Source organism: Talpa europaea, assembly GCF_964194135.1.
Source record: "Talpa europaea genome assembly, chromosome: 2".
Lineage (NCBI taxonomy): Eukaryota > Metazoa > Chordata > Mammalia > Eulipotyphla > Talpidae > Talpa > Talpa europaea.
Genome location: NC_140068.1, coordinates 129,571,338 through 129,594,191, shown reverse-complemented (window position 1 = coordinate 129,594,191; position 22,854 = coordinate 129,571,338). Strand labels below are relative to the sequence as shown.

At 43.1% G+C, this 22,854-nt stretch overlaps 1 pseudogene across 1 annotated transcript in view; it reads right to left on the bottom strand.

Moving 5' to 3' along the window:
- The window catches only part of LOC311188331 (class I histocompatibility antigen, Gogo-OKO alpha chain-like), a 121,026-nt pseudogene continuing 98,172 nt past the window's right edge, over positions 1-22,854 (bottom strand). Inside the window, exon 6 of the transcript in view lies at positions 1-65. The product of the transcript in view is annotated as a class I histocompatibility antigen, Gogo-OKO alpha chain-like (transcript). The remainder of the gene's footprint in view (positions 66-22,854) is intronic.

The window sequence follows — 22,854 nt, the reverse complement described above, 5'->3', positions numbered from 1 at the left end:
TTACTGCTCTGAACCTTTCATCTGGTGCACTGGCGGCCGCTGGTACACGACCCGGGGCACACTCCCTGCGGGAGAACAGGCCCTCGCTGCCTCTCATGTCACGTGAGCGGAGCAGGGACTTGCTCTAGTCCCTTACTGGGCTTCCTGGTAACTCCAATCCATGTGGCCACTTATGCCTCAACAACTTCTTCTTCTCATCTCCCTTGGAGGGGCCATCCTCCTCTTCCTCCTGTTGGCCCACCTTCTCTTCCTACGGCACTTCGCCAAATAATCGCGAATAACGAAAAGACCCGGCCGGCCGGCCTGTGGACCACCAGCACTTGGCTCGTGACTCTCCCAGGGTGAGCTGTTGCCTCTAAGGTCCCTTGGATTGTTAGGGGGAAAGGATGTCCTGAGCTAATTCCATGCAGGCTTTGTGGACTCCACCCCCACTCCAGACTAAAGCCATCAGGACACCAGGAAAGACAAATCCGGACACCACCAAAGGGAAGGTGGCTGGGACCTGAGGGTGGAGTTAAGCAGCCTGGGTTGGTATAAAAACCAGACATGTGGGCCTTGGGGGGCTCGCTCTCTGGCTCGCCTCCTGGCTTCAGGGATCCTGGCTCGCGGCCAGCTCTCAGAGTGCCATTTGGGATTCCAGATCTGCGGATCTGGTAGGACTCATTTAAAACTTTGTCTCCCACTTTTCTCCCTGAGCTGTACATTTCCTCATTTCCCCTTCCCTTGTAAATAAACCTTTTATTAACCTTTCGCATGTGCCTGCAGTAGAGCATTGATAAGTCCTTTTAAGCCTGTGGGTGAGGACCCACAGTCAGGCACCCCGTTTTGTATTGGTTAGTTATAGGTCCCTAGCAACCTTCCCTTTGGTGGTGATGGGATTTGTCTTTCCCGGTGTCCTGATGGCTTTAGTCTGGAGTGGGGGTGGAGTCCACAAAGCCTGTATGGAATGAGCTCAGGACATCCTTTCCCCCTAACATCGGTGCTGCCCTGTAACAGGATCACTGGGGTTTCTTCATTTTATTCAGCGATTGCTAGCCCCTCCTGATCTGCGCTTTCCATTTGGGGCTCCCTCTGAGGTGAGAGGTCTCCTCAGGGGAACAACCTCTCCTATTTCTTGGAGGTAAAGAGGATGGTGGGACGCTGCCTTCCCCTTTCACTCTCCCGCTCGATTCCCTGAGGATCGGGCCAGGGACGCTGGGACTCCGGCCTCCCTCCCCGACCCTCCATTTGAGATCCTAAGAGGGACACTCGCTATGGGGTCAATGCAATCCCGCATTCCGGCAGACACCCCCTTGGGGTGCCTCCTAAAGGCCCTTGGCCCTCTACATTTAAAGCCAGATGTGAGACCTAAACGCCTCATTTTTTATTGCACCATGGCCTGGCCCAAATATGAACTGGACAATGGCTCTAGGAGGCCGGAAATGGGCTCTTTTGACCCCAAAATTCTAACCAACTTAGACAACCTTTGTTGTAGGCAGAAAAAGGGCCCAAAATTGCCTTAAGCCCAGGCTGTCTTTCTCTTGTGCTCCACCCCTTCCCTCCCTCCTGAAAACCTGCCATATTTTTAAAGTCTCAAGACTCCTCTCAGACTCTTCGCCCTCTCCCTACCCCTCTTCTGTGTTCTTTGATCCCCTAAATTCTCTATCTTCTCCTCCTCCAGCTCCCCAATCCAGCCCCCCCCCTTTCTTTTCACCTCCCAGCCGCCATACCCTCTCTCTGCTTATCCTCTTGTCCCTCCCCTCAGGGAAGTGGGTGGGACTGAAGGAGGAGGTAGAGCCCATGTTCCTTTCTCTGACCTCTCCCAGATTGAAAAGCGTCTTGGCTCTTTCACTCCCTACACCCAAAAATATCGTTTTCTTACCCAAGCCTATGACCTTACAAGTCATGATTACATGTTATCTTCTCTTCCACCCTGACCTCTAATAAAAGGGAATGTGTTTTTAGGTCTGCCCAAGACCATGGAGATCAGGTCCATTTGACTCTGCAGCAGTTCCCAGCCCAGAGCCGGGGTGGGACTACCAGAGTGACACAGGCAGGACCCTGGGGCTGGGCTCACCTGTCTCCTAACTGGTCTCCAACGGGCAGCACCTAAACCTATAAGCTTTACTAAGCTCACAAAGATTACCCAGTCGGCCTCAAATAACCCTGCTGCCCTCCTTAGCTGCTGCCTGACGGAGGCGCTCCAGCGCCATACCAGGCTTGACCCTGACTTGCCTGGAGGTGCCACAGTTCTGGCTACCCATTTTATATCTAGGTCAGCCCCAGATATTAAAAGACAGCTTAAGAAGGCTGACGACAGTCCTCAAACCCCTATCTAGGATCTGCTGAATATGGCCTTTACACATGACAGGGGCAGAGAGGGAACTCCATAGTTGCCAGAAGGCTGAGCTTCAAGCTTAGGCCCTAGTAGCTGCCTTAAAACCGCCAGGCCATGCTCTTCCAATGATCTCAGCACCTGCCGCCCTTTCAAAGAGGATGACAATGGGCCCCAACCGACCGCAGCTGGGACCCTGCTTCAAATGTGGCCGAAAAAGCCAGTGGTCCAGACAATGCCCCAACCCCCACCCTCTGTCAGGACCATGCCCCATCTGCAATGTCCAGGGTCACTGGAAAAGTGACTGTCCTTCCACGCCTGGCTGTGGTGGGCCAGTGCTTCTGTTAGGAGGAAAGGATGTCCTGAGCTAATTCCATACAGGCTTTGTGGACTCCACCCCCACTCCAGACAAAAGCCATCAAGACATTGGGAAAGACAAATCCCATCACCACAAAGAGAAGGTTGCTGGGACCTGAGGATGGAGTTAAGCAGCCAGGTTTGGTATAAAAACCAAACACGTGGGCCTTGGGGTCTCTCTCTCACTCGCCTCCTGGCTTCACGGCTCCTGGCTTGCGGCCAGCTCTCAGAGCGCCATTTGGGATTCCAGATTGGCAGATTGGGTAGGACACATTTAAAACTTTATCTCCCACTTTTCTCCCTGAGCTGTACATTTCCTCATTTGCCCTTCCCTTGTAAATAAACCTTTTATTAACCTTTTGTGTGTGCCTGCAGTAGAGTATTGATAAGAGTTTTTAAGTGTGCAGGTGAGGGCCCACAGTCAGGCACCCCGTTTTGTATTAGGGCTGCCCTGTAGCAGTTTGAGCCCAACGTGGTTTCCAAGTTACACCCACGGTTGACCAGCCCAAACTAACTTTCCTTGCCTTGGTCACCATAAGCGCACTAGGTCTGCAGGACTCGCAGTGTAATCTTTGTCTCAAGTCCTGAAAAGTCTGTTTTTTTCCTGTGTGTACAGCTCTTGTGTGTTTTTGACCCAAATATGGCCTCAACCATGAGCTTACACAGTTTTATCCCTAGCTTAAGTTCTTTCAGTTTTCTTCCGGCCTTGAATTTAAGTAGCCCTTATCCATTAATTACCACCAGTTTCATGAATGTAAATAATTTGATGAAGCCCGGTGTATGGCACATGATTTTACTACTGTATACATACATGGGTGGTTTACAAGCCATCCCTTTATAGTCCTGCCTTGAATCTCAACCTCCTCAACTGACCTTCCCCACCACTGCAGCCGGGAGACCAAGTCCTGCACAAATCACTTCAGCCAAAGCCACTGCAGCCTCCGTGGACTGGTCCACACACGGTCCTTCTCACCACGCCTATAGTGGTAACACCTCTGGGAGACCCCTCCTGGCACCATATCTCTCGGGTCAAACGTGCCCCCGAAGACAAACAGTATGCATGTTGTAACCTGGGTCCTACTAGGATGCACATTTCTTGTCAAAATCTCCCCTAGCCCAGTGTCCTGTGTGTGGAAATTCAAAGTTAGGGAAACATTTGTCTCAGGGTCCACTGAGACTACCCACTTGGTGGGTACTGCGGATGCCCACAGGCCGGATGCACAGCACCCATCACTCTCACCCTAACTCTTTCGTCAATTACTAATCCTATGAACACCGTCTTTTATTTCTTTTACCATCAAATCTTAAATCACCGCAAAAATACCTACAGATAATATAGGGGGTGCCCTTACCCGTCATGTACAGTGCACCTTCCAGACAAAGGCTGCATGTTCTCTCTGGTCCATCATAATACGGGTTTCGGTATGAATCAAGTTAACTCTGCTATTTCAGATCCTTGAGACCAAAGTTGGGTACAGGGAGTCCAAGCCGCAGGGTACACTGGCTGGCATTTCTACCCAGTGGCAACATTGTCCTTCTCAAGGGAATATGTCCTGACACAAAATGCCACAGTCTAAGTCTCCCAGGACATCCTCCATTCGGAACAAGTCCTATAAAATGAGCTAACGTCATCAAAAAAGACCGAGATACCCTCAGCGTGGATTCATATAATCCAAAATGTTATATACCCTTCCTAAATGACTCTTTTGGGACTAATACCTCCTCTTGTTTCCTCTGAGCTTCCCTTCAGAGGCCTCTACTGGCGGCGGCTTCAATTAATCACAATACCACTACGACCAAGATAACCCAAGATAATGGACGCTGCTTGCCAGACTCCCCAACTCTCAGTCCCCCTATGGGACTCCAATCACAGCTACCCCTGCTAGCAAACTGACACCCTTGTCGGCTTTCATTCCAGCACTTCTAACATTTCGGTTAAAGGATAGATACCTCCTTAGAAAAAACCTCTCTGTCTTTAGCATCACTACAACGACAGCTCCCCTCCCTGGCACAGGCCACTCTCCAAAATCAGCTGGCTCTGGACTTGTTAATGGCTGATAAGGGAGGCACCTGCCTGTTCCTCAGGGAAGAATGTTGTTACTATATCAGTGAGTCAGGGATTGTAAAAAAAAATGTGGAAGCCTTCATGAAACTACGCAAAGACGTGGAAAGGGAAAGCGGGGGCTCCCACTCTCCGCTAACATGGTTTCAAAATCCTATAGTGTCCTGGCTCCTCCCACTCTTGGAGCCAATATTAATAATAACCTTGTTCTTTCTTTTTGCTCCTTGCCTCTTAAAATTCACACAGGCTCGCATTCAGGAAATGTCTCCTACCACCTTTAACCAACTCCTTCTCCACCCACATTCTCGCATCCCTGCAGAAGACCCTCATAACCAGGCCTGAGCCACCCCCTTGGTCTTCACCCCCTTCCAGCAGGAAGTAGCCAAAGAAAGAAACTTTCGCCATTTTTCCTATCAACAAAAGGCTGGTATGAAGGGTCCATGCAGGAGGCCTGAATGCAAAAACCCACCAGGAAGCCTACCTGGGAACAGGAATGTTAAAACCTGCCTAGAGAATTCAGATAATGAACCTCCCCCTGCACTACAAATCTTTTCCCCGCCCTATAAGCCCAGTCTCCCACCTGACCTCTCCTCACCCTGTAAAAGCCTGCTTCCCCCTGACAAAGGGCTTGGCTTCACAGACCCCGCCTTGGTTCCCTGAGGTCTGCCCTGGGCACAATAAATTTTTCCCTTCCTTTGAGAAATGTAGCCTGACTCTCCTTTTCTTTACTGCTCCACACCTTTCAACTACATATTAAAAAGATAGTGTTGATTACTCTGGGATCAAGTTATCAAAAATCATGTTTTACTTTTTACCACAGATCCCAAAAGAAAAAAATTGGTCCATACTGTAAGTTGTCAAGTTTATAGTAATAGGACTCAATTTTCCATAATTCTGGTTTTCTCTGGAAGTTTACATTTTATCAAGGCAACAAGTGCCCTCAGTTGATTTTTAAAAGGGACAGACTCACGTTCATTTTCAGGAAAGTGTCTGCTAATTCAACTAGTCTAAGGAACCATGGTTTCAGCCATTTATTCTTTCAATTAAAAATGATATTGCCTAAAAGAAGAGGCGAATTCACGTCATATGTTTTCTCCCCCTGGGACATGTCCCTTTGGACTGTACCAGACGTGCCTTATGTGCACTTCCTGGTCATCACTTCAGACCTTTAAAAAAATGTGGATTTCAGGATGATAAATAGAAAATATGCTTTCATGATTTAACTAGGACATTTTGAAGTGAAACTGGTCTGGATTTTTTTTTTTTTCCTGCAAGAAAGTGGTGGTGAAAAATAACTACAACTGCAGTTGGTACTATAATTTCCATTCTTACTAAGTTTTAACTTAGCAAATGTCAAAATAGTGAAAGGCAAATGGTATCTAAGTGATGTTATAAAAATAGTTTTGACCTCCTGGATCAAGTCTTACTGACTTGAGGAATTAAACATTAGATTTGGTGGCGACATTTGGATACACCAGGCACAAGGTAACCAACAAGTGAGTGAATGCCAACATCTGGGTAGACATTGTCCAAAACCTTGGTTGACCATTGAATCACATGGAGACAAGTCAAACCCTTTAAGACCCAGCATGAAAATGCAGCAAGTGGAGACTGAAGCAACAGAGCAGGGGCCCAGCTTTGCACACTGCAGGGGCAGATTTTACCTGATTCTGGCAAATGTCCAGCGTCAGTGGGGGAAAAAAGAAATCCCCAGAAAAATGAAAGAATCCAGATGTGTTAAATCTTGTCTTTCATGTATTTAGAATTAAACCTGCTTTCTCCATGGTGCTTTTTTGAATAAAGCATGATTTTCCTTCTTTGACAAAAGAATACAAATATTTAGTGGCCAGATGATGGAGAACAGAAGTTTTTCAAATGTCCACAGATATTTTTATACACTCCAGAGGTCAAGACCAATTCCCCTCCTGTGAGTCCCTGGACTTGCTGGCTCCCTGCTCATGGAAGAGGCTGGGGCGCCTGCGCTACTTCACAGTGAGGCTCAAAAGGCGTCTCGATCTCCTACTTGATCTCTCCTGCTCCTCTCTGGGGGAAAGACATTTGCTCTGCTTGGTGGGCACTCAGATAAGGAGATGCTCACATGGTGAAGAACTGAAGCTTTTTTTCCAGCAGCCATGTGCATGAGCCTCTATGTAGACCCTTCCATGTCCACCAAGCCTTTTCTTCAGCGTGACATTGTGATTGCATCATGTGAGGTGCCCTGAGCTGGAACCACCACTGGGGTACAGGCCAGAGGTGTGGAGGGTGAGAGGATGCACCAGAGACAGAGTGGGGTACAGAACAGACTGACTGACTGAAATACACTGCAGTCAAGTCAGGAGAGGTCTGCTGTGCCATGTGGGTAGCTCCATGACCGGGGTTCGAACTGGTGCTGCAGAGGCTGTGGACAGCTTCATAGGTCGTGTCTTAACCCCTTGCGCCATCAGGGAGGCCCATAAATAAATACATCTTAGACAACAACAAAAGAAATCTTGGAGAAAGAAGTTAAGAGTGTGGAAGCCTTGGGCTTTGGTCCTAGGTCTGTGTCATGCTAAATATGGGAATGTTGCCACTCTTGCCTGTAAAATGGGACATATAGAGTCTTGGTTGTCTGCCTCACACAGGTGATAAGAAGATTAAGCTTAAACTTACAGTACTGTAGAAGTGAACTATATATTGCTTGCAAGAGATGAAGTTTCAATATAAAGACACACTGAAGGTAAATTGATGGAAAAAGATAACCTATGAAGATAGACATCACAAGGAGATTGGAGTGGTTCTATCAAAATCAGCCATAAAAGATTTCATAATAGAATTCATTGGCAATATAGAGAACTCCCTCAGAATGATAATATCTAATAGAGTGAGAAACTCCAGAGTATAGCTAGAAAGGAGGCACGTTGCCTGACTGGGGTAGGGAGAGGGATCAAATATAAAGGTGCAGCTATTGACAAGAGCAAAGATATGGAAACAACCTAAATGCCCTAAATCAGATGTCTGGATCAAGAAGATGTGCCATATATACACAAGGGAATACTACTCGGCAATCAAAAAAGATAAAGATGCCATATGCAGCAACATAGATGGAGCTGGAAGGGATTATGCTCAGTGAAAAATAAGTCAGAAGGAAAAGGAAAAATAGTGGATGGTTTCACTTAGAGGAGGAACATAGGGAAACCATACAAGGGATTGGGGGAAAAGACAAAACTAGCAGCAAACTATACATTGGAGACATTCATCTGGGGAGAGGGAGGGAAAGGGGTCAAAATGGGAGGGGTGAGCAGCAGAGTCTGTGGTGATGTTCCCAGGTGTCCTGGTGGAGGCACTTTCATGGGGACAACACCTGAGAGGGGAAATCAAACACTGTACAAAAATGAAGAACAATGTAAAAATATATAAATAAATTTCAAAAAACAATGTAAAGGAGCAGGAGACATTTTAGGATGAGGGGGCTGTGCTATCTGTGCTCTATGTCTGTGCTTCCAGGATTCTATTTATTTAGAATATTTATTTATCTATTTATTCTATTATTTATATTTACCTAACTGTCCATCTATAACTGGTAAATTTTATTTCATGTAAAGATCTTAAGAAATAAAAGCGGGGGCCTCCCCGGTGGTGCAGCGGTTGAGCGCTGGGTTGCAAAGCTGCCCGTGGCCTCTGTGGCACCGGTTCGATCCCTGGCTGCTCCCCGGCCACAGAGATGGGTCCCACATGGCGCGCAGACCTCTCCTGCCACCCGCTGCTCCCCTCAGCAGTGGACTTCGGTCCTTCTGCCTGCTCTGTTCCCCGCTCTGGCTCTGGTGAATTCTCTCACCCTCCCACGCTTTTGACTGTACCCAGTGCTTGTATAAACAAAAAACAAACAAACAAGCAAACAAATAAATAAATAAAAACATAAAAAAAAATAAAAGCGGGGAGAATGAAGACAAAGTAAATACACTAGAGTTAATTAAAAACAGAATTCATTGCTAGCAGTTCTGTCCCAAGGAATGTTAAAGGATTTCTTCCAGGCCTCGGGAAGTGACAGTAGATGATAACTCACACATTAGAGCAACAACTAGCAACAGAGACATGCAGAATACTCTTTTTTTGTAGCTTGTCTTAACTTATTGAACAGATATGACTGCTTACATTTTGTGTTTTACAGTTTTATTTGGCTTCTGTTTATTTTGGTTTAATATATATATATTACACGAATAACATTAAGATGGTTAAACAGAACTATATTGCTGTAAATTTCCTATATATTATGGAATGTAGTTCAATTAAGTAGATATTGAAAAATGAAAGATTTAAGTATTTACAACAATAAAAAGTACTGAAATAAATATATCTAAAGCCACAAGAAGAATTAATTTCACAGAAAACTATTTGCTTGAATCAAAGAAAGGCAGAAAATGATGAAATGGAATGAGAAAGATGCGAGGCAATGAAAAAATAAACATCAAAGTGATAGACTCAAATCTTACCATATCAAATACTGGATGGTCTCACTCATAGCAGGAATTTAGAAAACCTAAATAAGGGATCAGGAAAAAGACTAATTGCAATAAAGTAAAAATCAAAATCAGCAAGCAACTATAAACCAGAGACACACTGGGGAGTGGGGGCGGGAGGAGGGATTAGGGTCAAAATAAGGGGGGCGGGAATTGTATGGGGAATATAACCAAGATGAAAATGCACACATTTTGCAAAAATTAAAATGAGAAATGATGTAAAAATAGATAAAATAAAATAATAATAAAAAATAAATTAGGCACTGTGGGTGCTCTAGAGGCGGCCCCCTGGACACACAGCTTTGTGGCCTGAGAGGCTTGGGTGGGGCGGAGTCCAGACCCCGCCAGGAGGGCTTGCGATGCGGCTGGGCTCAGGGACTTTGGCCGCTGGCCTCACAGTGATTGAGGTGATGGGGTCCCGCTGTTCCTTCAGGGTTTCTCCAGGGTCCCCCGTTTGTTCTGCTCCCTGGACCCAACACCAAACAGAGCTCCCACCACCCGTCTTCAGTAAAGTTGTTATTATACTGAAAAAAAAAATTAGCTAAATCCTAATCAAAAGCCTGTGATTCTCTGGCACATATTAAAAAACTAGCAACAATAAATGTTGGCGAGGATGTGGAGATAAAGGAACTCTCCTGCACTGCTGGTGGGAGTGCAAACTGGTCCAACCACTATGGAGAGCTGTGTGGAGATTCCTCAACCTACTAAAGATAGAGCTTCCATAGGATCCAGAAATTCCACTCCTAGGTATTTACCCAAATGACACAGAAACATTAATTCCAAAGGGCACCTGCACTCCTATCTTTATAGCACCACTGTTTACAATAGCTAAGCTTTGGAAACAACCCAAATGCCCAAAAATAGATGACTAGATCAAGAAGGTGTGGTACGTATACACCACGGAATATTACTCAGCAATCAGAAAGGATAAACTCATGCCATTTGCAGCAACATGGATAGAGCTAGAAGGGATCATGCTCAGCGAAATAAGCCAGAAAGAAAAAGAAAAATACCGGATGGTCTCACTCATAGCAGGAATTTAGAAAACCAAAATAAGGGACCAGGAAAAAGACTAATTGCAATAAAGTAAAAATCAAAATCGGGCCTCCCCGGTGGCGCAGCGGTTGAGCGCTGGGTTGCGAAGCTGCCTGCGGCCTGTGCGGCGCCGGTTCGATCCCCGGCTGCTCCCCGGTCACCACAGGAGGGTCCCGCATGGCGCGCAGACCTCTCCTGCCGCCCGCTGCTCCCCTCAGCAGTGTCCTTCGGTCTTTCTGCCTGCTCTGCTCCCCGCTGTGGCTCTGGTGAATTCTCTCACCCTCCCGCGCTTCTGACTGTGCCCAGTGCATGTATAAATAAACAAAACTGAATAAATAAATAAATAAATGAAAAACATGCCTCTAAAAAAAAATAAAAATAAAAATCAATAAGCACCTCTAGACCAGAGACACACTACAGTGGGGGGCGGGGGGGAGGAGAAGAGGGATTAGGGTCAGAATAAGGGGGGTGGGAATTGTGTGGGGAATATAACCAAAATAAAAATGCATACACTATGCAAAAATGAAAAATGATGTAAGAATTATATAAAATTCAAAAAAAGCCTGCGATTCTCAGATTGGATAATATCAAGGAGATTTGTATTCTGTGTGTGTTAGAAAGACTTTCTATACAAACAAATGTAGTTTAAAAGTGAAAGGGTGAAAGGATATGCCAAGGAAATAGAAAGTAGAAACACAAACCTTTACTGTCATTGCAGAAGGTGGCAGGAGCGAGGCCTGAGGGACCCAGACAGCAGGTCCCTGCCTCTCTGTCCAGGAGGGAGGGTGAGAGCAGAGTGTGGGGGGCACAGTGGATCTGGAAAAGGACTCTGGGCACTGGGGTGGAGGGGTGGTGTGGTCACTACCTCTGAAGAGATGGGAGCCTGTTCCCTACATGAATTGTACATCAATGTTACTGCAATTTGAAAAACAGCCCTCAGCAAAGGGACAGGGAGTGGAAGAGAAACATATTTGCTTTGGTAATTTCACATCGAAGAGATGTGAAATTATTCCCCTAAATCACACACAGTACTGTAAATCAGTGTTGCTTCAATTAAAAAAAAAAAAAATAGGCCTCATGAAAGTAACAGGGAGTTGAAGGGAAAAGCATCTGCTTTGCAGTCTCCAGGGTGTTGTCATCAAGGGGCTGCAGAGAGAGGCTGTGGGGAGAGAAGATGGCAGCTCCAGAGCCTCCTCTCCTCACTGCCCCCACCCCAGCCTGGTGCCAGGGTTGCTCACAGGGCATCTCACCCGCTCCCCTAGTGATGCTCAGCCCCAGCTCACCCTCTCAGCCTGAGTCACACACACCCAGCCTCTCCCCTGGCTGCCAGACTAGGACAGCGCCGCAGCGCCCCCGTGTGGCCACGGGGCAGAGGACAAGGGGCGAGAACCCTTAGGTCTCTCCAGGTTCTCCTGGAGCTCCCAGAAGGACAGGGCTGTGCACAGGAGGGGGAGCCCCACACAGCTTCAGGTTCTCAGTCTGACCTGTTTCCTAATACACGCTGACATGATGAAGGTCTCCTGTCTCGCCCGCTGCTCCCCTTAGCAGTGTATTTCGTCAGTCCACCTATTCTGTCCCCTGCTCTGTCTCTGGTGAATCCTCTCACCCTCCCGCACATCTGGCCTGAACCCCGGTTCTTGTATGCATGAATAAATAAATCTTTTTAAAAAAAGGGTCTAGAAGTACAGATGATGACTTGAGCTGCAGTATCATCACTGGTCCATACAAGGTGTTTAACCTTAATAAGATCCTTAACGGATCACTGGAGGAGGGGGGAGGTTAAGGCAATGCACCAAGAACGCTTTCTGAAGGGACACATTGGAGAGTGATATGATTCTAAATAAAGGCCCAGCTAAACCTGGATTCCAGTGTCTAGGACAGCCATACTAGTTAAATGGAAGGTCCCAGCTCCAGGTTGTGTTGGTGTCCTGTGATGAATCCCTGTCTCATTCACCCCCAGGTGCTCTCCAGTGTATCACCCTCTTTTCTCTCTGTTTTATGACTTACTACTCTCCAACATTTTCGAGTTGTTCCACCATTCACTAGTGCATTGTCCATGTTTTCACTGTCATTTGAGATCCTTGAAGTCAGGAGAATTGTCCCATGAACACATTTCCTCAAATGTAGCGATTGGCTAGAAATATCCATTAAAGTAATGAAGAAATATACTGGCTCCTCTCTCATTACTTCTTGGTTCACATCCTAATCCACTGTCAGTTCTCCCCTGTATCTCTTTTGATTTTTCTATCTCTGTCCCTTCCCCAGACCTCATCTCCTCCCTTAGGCTCCTGCCCCAGACTAACGACTTTTCCTAGATGATCCTGGAGGGGAGGGTTTTAGACCCTTCCTTCCATCTGGAGGACATTAGGTTGAAATAATCCAACCTCAAAAGGAAACACTGAGAATAGTCAACCTTTCATAGGCTAATATTGCTAAATATAGAGCTCATGCATTATTATGCCCATAGTTGTTCCTTCTCATCAAAAATGGACTTCTGACCAGGGAATGAGGATGAGGTAGGAGGAGAAAACTCCATCCTGCCACATTATCCAACAAGCATTACTGGTGATATGTTGGAACCCAAAGTGAAAGCCCTCCAAGAAAATGAAGGAGGAGGAAAGTAAGATTACCTTCAGACAGGTGTACAGGAAAAGCACTAGTGCTGGAAGCCAGAGGTGGAAGGTAAATCTCAGGTGGAGGCATTACCATGTCTAAGCAAAGAATTTATCCCTGATGAAGGGCTGATCAAAACTGGAATTAGGGGCCTCCCCGGTGGCGCAGCGGTTGAGCGCTGGGTTGCAAAGCTGCCCACAGCCTCTGCAGCGCTGGTTCGATCCCTGGCTGCTCCCCGGCCACCAGAGGAGGGTCCTGCATGGCGCGTACACCTCTTCTGCCGCCCGCTGCTCCCCTCAGCAGTGTACTTTGGTCCTTCTGCCTGCTCTGCTCCCCGCTCTGGCTCTGGTGAATTCTCTCACCCTCCCGCGCTTCTGACTGTACCCAGTGCTTGTATAAGTAACTAAGTAAGTAAGTAAATAAATAAATCTTAAAAAAAAAAACAACTGGAATTAGACTAAATATTTACTTAGCCTCATTACTTCCAAACACCTTACTAAGAGATTTCCTTGTATTATCTCTTGTAATCCTCCAAAGAGCCCATTGGTCACTGGTCTTATCATCAGAGCTAGATTACTAAGACCAGGGGAACAGGAACCATGTCTTTTGTTCTCTTAATTCTTTCGCTTGATATTTTGTCCAAACATCACAGCACAAAACACAATAATTGGAAGGAACAACCAACACTGGTTGATTGATTAGTTCCTCTAGTCAGCAATTTTCCTCCCCTCTGAAAATACTCTCCTCCTCCTTTAGCTTTTATCTCTGTAACGGTTATATGCATAGCCTCCTCCTTGCCCTTAACTTTGGGGTCTTCCTTCCCTCTGTGAGAAATGCCTCTTCCATCTTTATTTGGCAGACATCACCTATCTGAAAACAATATAACTTGGTCACTGGGTGGGTGGACTTGTAAGAACAAGATCCACAAAATAGCCATGTGACATTGGACACATTAACACTTTGTGTCTGTTTCCCTTCAGTGAAATGGTACTAAAAATACATAATTCTAGAATTATTGTAAGAGTTGTTGTAAAGAGTTGAAATATAAAGAGTTACCATAGAGTTAAAACCTAATTACAGACAAAGCATAATACCTCAAATGCAAAGTCAAACTGAAGAGAATATTTGGGGGAGAAGAAAATAAGTTCTCACTAAATGATAGCTGGTAGGGTATTTTGATTGTAGGCAAAAGAAATTGCATTTGACTGGTTTAAACCCCCAAGCCCACACCAAATGGAATTTACTAGCATTCTAACTGGCTCAGAGGTAACCAGTCAACATTGGGAAGGATAGACATACAGGGGTCTCAAGTGTTGAAATTCATTTAAGATATCCTGGGGGATGCACTGGCATGATTTTGATCCAACTGTCTTCCATTCTGATCTTGGTCTAGAAAATGTGGGTTATGTCTTTTCTTTGAAGAAGAAGAAAGAGTGGAAAAGTACATGATTAATAGTCACCAAAATCATGTAGAATGGGGCAGGGGTTGAAATCTCTATTGCTATGGAAATAAATTACCACACAGCCAGTGGCTTAAAATAACACAAATCTGTTATTTTGTTGTTATTTTATTGTTCTGGAGATCAGAAGTTCAAAATCAATCACAGTGGACCAAAATCAAGAACCCCTGTAGTGCAGTGTTCCTGCCACCTGCTCTGAAAATCTTATAGAACATATTATTCCCTCATCTTTGTCATATAAAGTAACCTGATCCATGGGACAATAACCCTCCTTAAGCGCAAGTCCTGCCCATATGCAAAGGAAGAGGATTATACACACCCTTTGTGCATCTAAAAATGAACCCTGTAGTAAGTAGAATGGGTATAGACTGTGACACAGATTGTAGTTCAACCTAGGAGGTGTAGGCACAAAGGTGTGTATGTGAACTTAAGAGCAATTTTGTGTAAAAGTGTCTGAGGAAGGAGAGGAGAAAATTGGGTTCAGAAATGAGGTGATTTCTGAGCTGAGTTTTAATAGACAAGAATTCATCTCTAATGGGAGCTACACATGTAAACCTAAGAGAAGCCAAATTCAGATTTCTGAGTAAAAGACTAATGCTTTACTCTAGACCACAGATGAATTCCCAAAAGAGCCAAAAATTAAATCCAGGCAGAAATAATCATTTAATCAGTCAGTCAGGCCACCTTGCCTTGCTTTGTGATTTAAAAGGGCTTAAAGAATACATCTGGATCCCATTTTGAAAGCTTATTGAATCTTGAAATTCTTGTTATCTTAGGATTACTAGTGATTTTCAGGAACTTTTTGCTAAAAAATGCCATAAAAGAGCAGGCATATGTGGTGTTGCTGGGAGGAAAAGTAGTCACACTATTGTCTAGATGGCACAGTAGTTGAATTCAATGATCAGCCAGTTGCCTTGGCCTTACTAATTTCTTTTTAATCTTACACTGCAATGAAGAATTGCAGGGTGGCGTGAAATGTGAGAAGGGAAAAGGGGGAGAAGACTATTAAGTCAAACACAAAATAGAAAGGGAGCTAGTAAAAGCAGTGCAAGAAGTTCCAGCTGGCTAGCAGCGATTCATCACTGCTCCGTTTGCTATTAGAATTCTGGAGGCTTGGAGGGTAAAGGAATGTCCCCAGATATTCCTTTTTCAATGGTTCTAGGGTTGGTTGAATCTAGTGTTCACCTAGTCTGAACACTTTTCCGTATTCAAAGGTTTTTTTTTTTTTTTTGTATTTGCAATTTTTATCCAGCTAGTATATTAACATTTTTTTAAAATCAGGTTTTATAAGGAATTCTCAAGTAGACATGAATTCTCATGTCTCAAGTAGTGTACTAGAGGTATACTAAAAACACTATTCATTTTTTATCTGACACTCTTTTTTGTTCTAGTATTCAACTAGCCTACAGTTAATCAAACAATGAAAAACAGCAGCCTGTCTTGTGCTCTCCCCAGACCGGTTTCAGTATTTTGGATATATTCTATGCTACCTACAGATAATGTATTTATGTCACTCTTGCTTTGTGAGCTTATTTGAGAAATATTTCCTGACACCAGTAGCTTTTTATCACTATTTGTACTTCCTCTCTTGATTAATTTTGCAATAGTAAATGATATCCCCCTTTTATATAGTGTTGGATTATCTGTACAATAGTACCTCTTGACTTTCTCTCTTGCCTTAAAAGGACTTAATAGGAATGATGACAGATGAAAATACTTACACAGAATATTAATAGATGGGTCATAAAGAAAGGTGTTTCATGTATAAATGAGTTTAAGAAATTCTGGGTAAATAAGTAGAAGTTGTTTATAATGGAGCATATAGAAGCTTTGGTGTGCAAATATGTGCTGTAAAGCTTCAAAAGAGCATGTGATATGCAACATTTTCCAATCTTCTAATGATAGAAACTTTTTCACAGCACATCCAGTGATATCTTAAGGAAATGCTTATAAAAAGGTCCAGGAGGCAATCTCCTCTTTGATGTGATGGAAGGAACACAAAGTTGCCTTTTAGTGAAACAGTAGTGATCTGCTAGGGCGTTGAGAACTGGATACCTGCAGGTGCTATACTGAGTGCCAGCTGTGCTAACAGTACCTCAATTTCACAAAGAGAGAGGCTGAGGTATAGAAATGGCAAATAGTTTGTACAGTGTCCCACCACATTAAGTGGCAGTCATGATTCAAATCGAGGACTCAGGTTTAGAAATCCCCCAGGACACTCTTCTGCCTCCCCCAATGACAGCTAAACTGTCTAAAAGGAAAGCAGTGCAAAAGGACTGTTTAAAGACCCAGGCACATTAATTAGATTCTGTCATTTTCTGTAAACATCATGCTGACTTTTACCTCTGTAGAGCAACTTATTTTACACCAACATCATTTACATTTATTATCTCCTAGAGTCTCACCCAACCCTGTCAGTGGACTGAGAAGTCCACTGGATACAAAAAGTTTGAAGGATACAAAAGTTTGAATGTGCTGGCTAACTCAACATCACTAATCAAGGACTAAAATAGTCAGGGGTTTACCTTATTACTATCTCTATCCTAGCGAGAAGAGTGTCCAAATTTAATGAATAAAAATACAGGAATCTACGATTAAAAAATAAAAATAAGAATAAAAATCTTTGAATAGTCTAAATTATCAGGTTTGATTAACTCTAGGCTAGTTGAATAGTAGAACAAAAAAGAATGTCAGATAAAGAATGACTAGTGGTTTTAGTATATGTCTAGTACACTACTTGAGACATGCTTACAGTAAGATTTCACATGCATTGTTGATGTAAAAATTTTCATATGCATTTTATCTGGCAACTTGATAACTGGAAACAGAGCTCAGAACACAGGATTGAGTAAAAGTAGAGATGGAAGCTAAGTGACCTGGAAGCAGTGGGACATTAAGCTCTGTCTCTGAGCTTCTCAACTGGTGTGTGCTGATGGTTTAACAAGATGGAGAAGTACTGGTTCCCTCAGCCCCCTGCACAGTTAAGGAAGTCAGAAGTGGTAGAAACACAAGTTCTTTCCAGGACTCCTTGAAGGGTGACCCAAGCATGATGAGGTCTAAAGGGGGCCCAATATTCTCTCGGATGACTTTCAGAATAGTTCCATCTACATCGGCAGCCAGCTGCAAAGCATGCCACTGCCCATCATGGACAAGGAGACCCATGCACCTTCAAGTTTGTATTCCAAATGCTCGAAGAGCAGGTCTCACAGCCCAAGGTGCAAGTTGTCGGGGTGAAGGTGGTCAGGACATCTTTCAGGTATGGGCCCACACAATATAACTCCAAATCTCTTTCACATATATTGGATAAATGTTGCTTTGTGGCCCATGTGCTCTTACTGGCAATCTAGCAAGCTTCTCAGATGACTGTATTCATGTTCTGTAAATTAGAGTTTCATTGTTACTTTCAAATACTTGATATGTAAAATACAGTTTTTGAACTCTGATTGCATTATTGTAAGCTAAAATTTAACATATCATTTGTCAACAAGGAAAAGGAAAAACTACTGAAGTCTTTAAATATAAATTTACCCTTGCAAGTGTTTGAATAGGCTGTGAAATAATGGTTTCAAAGTGTTATCACCTATGTGCAAAACTGTTTTTAAGGGTGATGATGAGAATTTCAAGAGAATGCATTAAAAAGTCAATTAGGGTTCACTTGTAATCATTTCAACATAAAACATGATAGAAAAAGCTATCTTGACTTTCACATCCACAAGAGAACACTGCTCCTACCTTAAGAAGAGCAACCCAGATAATCTACAAAAATCATGTTTTTTTAAGCCTGAAGAGAATTCAGGTTGTAAAAAAAAGCCTAATGAACCGGATCCAAAAAGTGACAACAACCTCCTAGGAGAGCGGCTTTTATCCTGGGCAGCAAATCCAATGGAAAAGGAAGCTGAAAAAAAAAGCAGCTGAGCCTTCAAGGCAATTTTAAAGGGTTTAGAATCCTCAAGAGCTCAGACACAGGGGGCCTGCACCTATCCTTTGGCCCTTTTCCATGGACCTTCACAGGACAGCTTGAGGGGGCAGGGAGAAAACTGAGAGACCCTGAACTCAGGCATGGAAATCCTGCTGAAGTCAGAGAGGAAGAACTAGGGGAAGTCCCCAACACCCACATCATGGTGCTGCTGATGAGCAGCATGTACGTCTGGGTGAGGAGCTGCAGAACTGAGAAAAACATCTACTCTCTGCCCCCAGGTACAGATGGGAGTCTAAGGAAAACTGAGAGTGATTCCAGGAGAACTCAGAGTCATCCCAGAGATACACATGGGCCTTACCCTGGGTTAGGTTCTTCTCCCCACTGAGGGAAGGACCAGGAAGTTGAGGTAGACAGCCCACCCCAAACACAACTACAAAAGACCTCCTGAAGACTAAGGGCAGAACAGGGATATGGAGAGAAACCCCAGACCTTGCACTGAGTACTAGGAAGGGACCATGTACAGTTGGTAGAGGGCAGGAGCGTGGATACCTGTGTTAGGATACAGGGGGAAATTTTTCCCCACCCCCCTGGGTTCTTCTGACACTAGACAAATACATTTATATCAAACAGATAAGTAGGAGAAAATAGCAAATTTAATAACAGATATATGGAGAATTTACATTATAAATTCTAAAATAAATGATGCAAGTCTGGGGTTTATATTCTGTGTGAAGGGATCTAAAGTATAAGGTGGTTGGAGGTCATTTCACATGACGAGGAGGGAACAACTTCATATGACAAAATCTTCCCTCTGGATGTTTGCCCTGCCTTAAGGTAGGTTCCTCTGATTTTAAAAAGGAAAAAAAAAAAAAAAAGGTTGTTTCTGGAAATATCCTAAATTTAGTAAATCTAGGTAATCATTCTTGAAGAAGTAGTAACAGTTTCAGTTGAGGATCTCAATTGATCCTAGTTCTACATATCAAGATAACATATATGGGGGGGCGGGAATCTAGATATCTTAGAAAAAGTCTATGTGAACCCTTTTCAAGAGACTACTACCACAGAGGAATAAAGCAAAAGCAAACAGATGTTGTTAAAAGTGAAGGTATGAAAGAAGTGATTGGCCTCCCTGGTGGCGCAGGGGTGAAGACGTAACCTATGACGCTGCCCACAGCCACTGCAGCATGAGTTTGATCCGGAGCCAGGGAGCAACCTACATCGCACAGCAGACCTCTCCTGACTCGCCTGCTGTTCCCCTCAGCAATGCATTTCAGTCAGTCTGCCTGTTCTGTGCCCGGCTCTGTCTCTGGTGAATCCTCACACCCCCCACAACTCTGACCTGTACCCCAGTTCTTGTATGCATAAATAAATGAATCTTGAAAAAAAAAAAAAGAAGTGATTAAATACTCCCAGGTGTTCACATCCCAGTTCCTGCTAAAGGGAAGTGGAGGATAGGCCTCTGTAAGTGTTTTAGAAGAGGCTTGATGGAGATGTGTCAATTTGGCATGTGGATTATTTCAAACTAAGGTTAATAAAGACCCTGCAGGTTCTCATAGCAGAAACCTTTACCACTCCCTTAACTATCTTGAAAAATGAAAATTGAGACTATTACTCAGAATTAGGCTTTTACCAGAAAGAACCCTTCAATGGTAGAAACCTATCTACAAGGCAGGGCAAACATCTAATTCAAAAATCTGGTCTTTGTCATATGAGTCACCCAGTCCTCATAATGTGAGTTCCCTTCCTCTCTCCTTGAAGGCCCTGGCCTCTATCTTATTCCTTAGCTAAGGACATAGACCCTCATTTGCCCCCACTGACCCTGGAATTCACATCCACTTAAATTCTCCATATGTGGGCCTCCCCAGTGGCTCAGCGGCTGAGTGCTGGGTTGCTAAGCTGCCCGCAGCCTCTGCAGCACCAGTTCGATTACCGGCCGCAGGGCGAGGGTCCCACATGGCGCGCAGACCTCTCCTGCCGCCCGCTGCTCCCCTCAGCAGTGTACTTCGGTCCTTCTGCCTGCTCTGCTCTCTCCTCTGGCTCTGGTGAAATCTCTCACCCTCCCGCGTTTCTGACTGTACCCAGTACTTGTATAAATAAATAATAAATCTTTTAAAAAAATTCTCCATATGTATGTAACTCAATTTTGTTTTTTTTTTTTTTTGTCCTATTGATGTATCTGACATTACTTTGTTGTTCAGTCAGTCTAAAAGAACCCAAAGGGGTAGGGAGAAACTTCCTCTCTTCCCCTACAGGAAGTTGTGACTCCTCTACCATGTAACATGAAACCTATAATGAACTAAATAACTAAAGCCACAAAACCTTACAGGCCTAGCTCCACTACTGACTAGATTGTCTCAAATCGTCTCACTAATGGTGAGCCAGATAACAAAAGTCAGCCCTTTCTCTAGAGATGATTGCTGTTTTCTTCAGACGCTACTATTTCTTTATAATTGATGATGTCTGAATTTAATCTTTATCAAAATCAAATTATAAAACACATAGAAAAAGTAAGAAAACTAATATGTCCTCAAAGAGAAAACAGTAAATGAAACCTTCCCTACAGAATAAAATTGTTGTTGGAATTATAAGGCAGACACTTTACAATAATGCTTATAAATATTTAAGATGAAAGAAATAGAATAAGTGAACATGTTTGGATAATTTCAGAGTCAAATGCAAATGCTAGAAATGAAAGATATATTACAGATAAATAATACTGTCAATGAGTTTATTATGTTGTATACAGCAGAAGAAGGAATCAGTGTCATTGAAAACAGACAATGTGATTTTAAAACATATTTGCGTTCAGGATAAACATGCTAATACATACATAACTTGATTTCCAGGAGAAATACTTTAATGGCCCAGAACATATGAAAGCCATTGACCCAAGATTCAATAGACTCAGAAACCTAAAGAAGAATAAATACAAAGAAATACCAAAATTATACATCACCGTCTAACTGCTTAAAATCAAACATGAAAAGAAAAATCTTAAAAGCCACAAGAGAAAACAAAACACATTCCAGAAAGGAGAAAAACAATAGAAATTATATCACCTCATTGGAATCAATAGAGACCAGAAGACACAGCCATGACAACTTTAAGTGTTAAACAGAAAAAACATATTAGTCTAGAATTCTAGAACTAGTTAAATTATCTTTCAAAAATAAAGATATTTCCCCAAGGAAAAGGTGAAAGAAATTGTCTTAAATAGACTTCGATAAGGAATACTAAAATGTATTAGTTCAAGGAATACTAAAGGAACACTAAAATGTTTAGTTCAAAAAGAAAAATACCAAGTAGAGACCCAGTTATTTGGGAAGGTGTGAAGAACACTGGAAAGAGAAAAGACATATCAGTAGATATAAGTAACAAACACATACACACACAAATACATACATTTTAAAGACTATTAATCTTATAAGGTAAAAACAGTAACAACGTAATGTTAGGTTGTACCATATTTAGAAATAAAAAAATGTGTGGCAAGACAGAGCACAGGGGAAGAGAGAGTGATCATTAAAATATGCTATTTTAATATCCTTACATTGTAAAGTAGCAGAATTTTGTTATTATATACATATGACAAGTTAGAGATATATAATGTAATCTTTAAATCAACCACTAAGAACATAACATAAAATGATATAACTAAAGATAATACCTAACATAGAAAATGAAAATAAAAGTAAAGACCTAAAAATACTTAATTAACAATAAAAAGGGAGGAACAAAGAAAGAGCAAATGCAACAATTAAAATCTAATATCAGCATTGTAGTTTAAAACCCACATATACTTATTAGTAACTAAATAATAACTAAAAAAAGAAATTAAAAGATGCAGACTCAGACTGGCTAAAGAATGCAACATCAAAGTAGATGTTTTGACAAGTAACACTCTTTAAACATAGCGACAACAGAAAAGGGAGCCTCCCTGGTGGCGCAGGGGTTAAATACACGCACTATCGAGCTCTCCCCAACCACTGCAGCATGAGTTCTACCCTCAGCCAGCCAGGGCGCAACCCACATGGCACAGCAGACCTCTCCTTGTCTTGCCCACTTCTCCCCTCAGCAGTATATTTCAGTAGATCTTCCTGTTCTGCTCCCCACTCTCTCTGGTGAATCCTCTCACCACCCCTCACCCCCCCACACCTCTGGTCTACACCCCAGTTCTTGTGTGCATAAATAAATAAATCTTAAAAAAAAAAGACAACAGGAAAATTGAAAATGAAAGAATGGAAAATACACAGCATTGAAATACTAATCATAACACATCGTCCATTACCGTATTTTTTATAACAGAAGTAGACTTCAAAGAGTATTACCAAGATAGGCATTTCATAATGATAAAAGGGTTAAGTCATCAAGAAATCTTAAAAATTTTAAAGCTGTCATATTACTAGTTCTGTTATGAACTAATAAAAAGTATAGACAGATCCAAATTATTGTTGCAGATTTTAGCACCTATATCTCAGCAGTTGATAACAAGACAAAAATTAAACAAAGACATCGGAGATATAAATCAACTTAGTTGAAAGTTATAGAACACTACACCCAAGAACCGAAAAGAATTGTATAATCTTCTCATGTGCACT